The sequence below is a fragment of the Rhyacophila brunnea genome, unplaced genomic scaffold, assembly GCF_057557595.1.
Source record: "Rhyacophila brunnea isolate RB1 unplaced genomic scaffold, BYU_Rbru_1.0 scaffold_113, whole genome shotgun sequence".
NCBI lineage: Eukaryota > Metazoa > Arthropoda > Insecta > Trichoptera > Rhyacophilidae > Rhyacophila > Rhyacophila brunnea.
In genome coordinates, this window is record NW_028232767.1 from 1,088,571 (window position 1) to 1,091,650 (window position 3,080).

The window sequence follows — 3,080 nt, forward strand, 5'->3', positions numbered from 1 at the left end:
CAAAAATACAAGAATCAATAAGAATAAAATACAACAATACAGAAACCGAGACGGTACCAATAACAGCACATGAATTTTTTACTTCAAAAAAAGTGTATGCTTTACTATGTTTAGTGGACAATGTTCCCAAAGATCTTTCGTATTTAATAATGAGTGATTGTACTCTTGAGCCTGTTTTTTTTAATGAATCGGATAATCCGAATATTTCCCAGATGTTAAAAGATATGAGTTTTAATGATTCTAATGTTGTTCTTCCGGCTTTGCCCAATTCAGATCTTGGTAAATATACTTTTTGGCATTCATCGGCGCATATTCTTGGAGCTTCTATTTTGAGGGCGTTTCCTGGTGCTAAGCTTTGTTCTGGCCCGGCCACTTCCAATGGATTTTATTATGATTTTTATTTACCGGCAAAGAAATGCACCAATGCATGTAATAATTCTAAAGATACTGATAATAGCAATAAAGATCTATTTAATGCTAATAAGAGTAAAGATACAAGTGATAATAATAGAAATGATTATATTGATCCTAATTTTTTGGGCAATACTGATTGTAGGGAATGTTCACCCCAAAAAATAAGTGAAGATACGTATCCAATTATCGAGAAGCATTTCAGAGACATAGTAAAAGAAAACCACAAATATATAAGAAAAACGGCATCACCTAAAAACCTTCTAAAATTCTATTCTTCTAATCCTTTCAAGAAATTTTACATCAATCGTGCCCTCGACTCTGATCACAAATTTGTTGATGAAAATGTACCTTCTGATTCTTACAACCCCGAAATTAACAATGATAATAGCAATGATGAACAGATGTGTTATTATACTATAGGTGAATTTCATGATTTCTGCAACGGTCCCCACATCGTATCTACATCCCAAGTAAAGTCATTCAAAATATTATCCAATAGTACATCATATTTTCTAGGAAACAACCAGAATCCTGTTCTTCACAGATTATACGCAATATCATTCCCAACAAAAACAGAGTTAAACTCACATTTACAACTTCTTGAAAATGTAAAAATGAGAGACCATCGTCGAATAGGTGTTGAAGCTGAACTTTACTTTTTTAATAACTATAGTCCTGGATCACCCTTTTTTCTTCCTAACGGCACTTTGCTGTATAACAATTTGCTAGGGTTTTTAAGGAACGAATATTATAAAAGAGGCTTTTGTGAAGTTGTGACACCTAATATTTATTTAACTGGGCTATGGGAAATTAGTGGGCACCTCCAAAATTACAAGGAGAATATGTTTTGCTTTAGTGTAAATGATCACAGCACCCCTTGCAAGGATGTTGATTCTAATAATAACAACGGTAATAATAATGGTGGTGATTCCACTGATGTGAAGGGTAACAATATTGATGCCATTAAAGTGGGTGATAATACCAATTCCAACAGTAGTAATAATAGTGTTGGGATACAAGAATTCGCTTTAAAGCCAATGAACTGCCCTGGACATTGTGTAATGTTCACCCACACAACCAGATCATACAAAGAATTACCCTTAAGACTAGCTGATTTCGGTGTCCTCCATCGAAATGAATTAAGCGGTGCACTTTCTGGTTTAACAAGAGTAAGACGATTTCAACAAGACGATGCCCATATTTTTTGTACACCAGACCAAATTGAAAGCGAAATAATTGAGTGTCTTGATTTTATGGATTATGTATACTCTATTTTTAAATTTAAATACAGCATTGGATTAAGCACAAGGCCAGAAAAGTATGTTGGAAATTTAGAATCCTGGGATAAGGCTGAAAGTATGCTCAAAAAAGGACTCAAAAGGTTTTTTATCAAAAAACTCAACCTCGATAAAGACACAACTCTACAAAATCAAAATAATATAGAATCTGAGCAAAATGACTTCGATTCTGAAAAATATTACACCATCAACGAAGGCGACGGCGCATTCTACGGCCCAAAAATCGACATAACTCTAATGGATGCCCATAAAAGAAACTTCCAATGCGCAACGATTCAATTAGATTTCAATCTCCCTGAAAGATTTAATTTAAAATACTTAACACCTGATGGAAAACTAGAAACACCCGTGATGATTCACAGAGCGATCCTAGGAAGTGTGGAAAGAATGATAGCCATCCTAGTAGAGAACTACGGCGTAAGAATGCCATTCTGGCTTACACCATTCCAAATAGCAATTGTTCCAATACATACTACTTCAAAAAATAATAGCTCAAATAACAGTGATATTAACGTGTATGCTAATTCCATCGGCTACAGAATGAAAAGTAAGGGATTCGGAGTAACAGTCATTGATAATGAAAGTATGACACTCAATAAAAAAATTAGGGTCGCTGAAATCAAGGGATACAATATCATTGCTGTCGTAGGTATCAAAGAAATGGAAAGCAATTGTATTAACATCAGAGGATTCGGAAATCTTGAAAATATTAAGTTTGAAGAAATCGTAACTAAAATGAAAATCGAAATGTGTGAGATTGGTGATGTTCTGAACAAATAACTCGGTTATTATTAAAGTTTAAAAATAATATTTTTTATTTATATTTTTTTTTGGATTAAATAAAATTGCTGAAAATACATATTTACATTTTTATAGCAGGGCGCGGTGCTGCATTTGGTTTAGAAAAGCTTTATTTGGTGAGGCTGCGTCCCTATCGCAAAACACCCCTGGATACATATTTTTACTCAAAGCGAGAAATACCTGCAAAAGGGCGGTCTGTCGCAACTAGAAAGTAAAATGATAACATATTTGTAAGTCAAAAATCAATTAGAGGTTGAACTGTAAGACGCTGAAAACTTGCCCGAATATTGAAAGAACCCATTCCCGTTCAGAAAGGATACGTGTAAGTGTAGAGTCGTGGTGGTAGTAGCATAATAAACCAGCGACGAAATTATAGAATCTCATCCTTCTTCATATCGATTACTACCTGATAAAACTGGCCCAATCTACAGAGATCAAACTGGTTACAGGATTTTCGAAGGATCACGGCGGGTGCATCAGATAAGCAAAAGTGGTAGATGGTCAAAGCGAACTTCCTAAAATGATGATATTTACAGTAAAATAAAATAAAGGATTTTTCGTTTCGAA

At 34.3% G+C, this 3,080-nt stretch overlaps 1 pseudogene; it reads left to right on the forward strand.

The window, feature by feature from the left end:
• The first annotated feature begins 1,028 nt into the window (after window positions 1–1,028).
• Window positions 1,029–2,492, forward strand: LOC147078235 (uncharacterized; annotated as a pseudogene).
• Window positions 2,493–3,080: the final 588 nt, after the last annotated feature.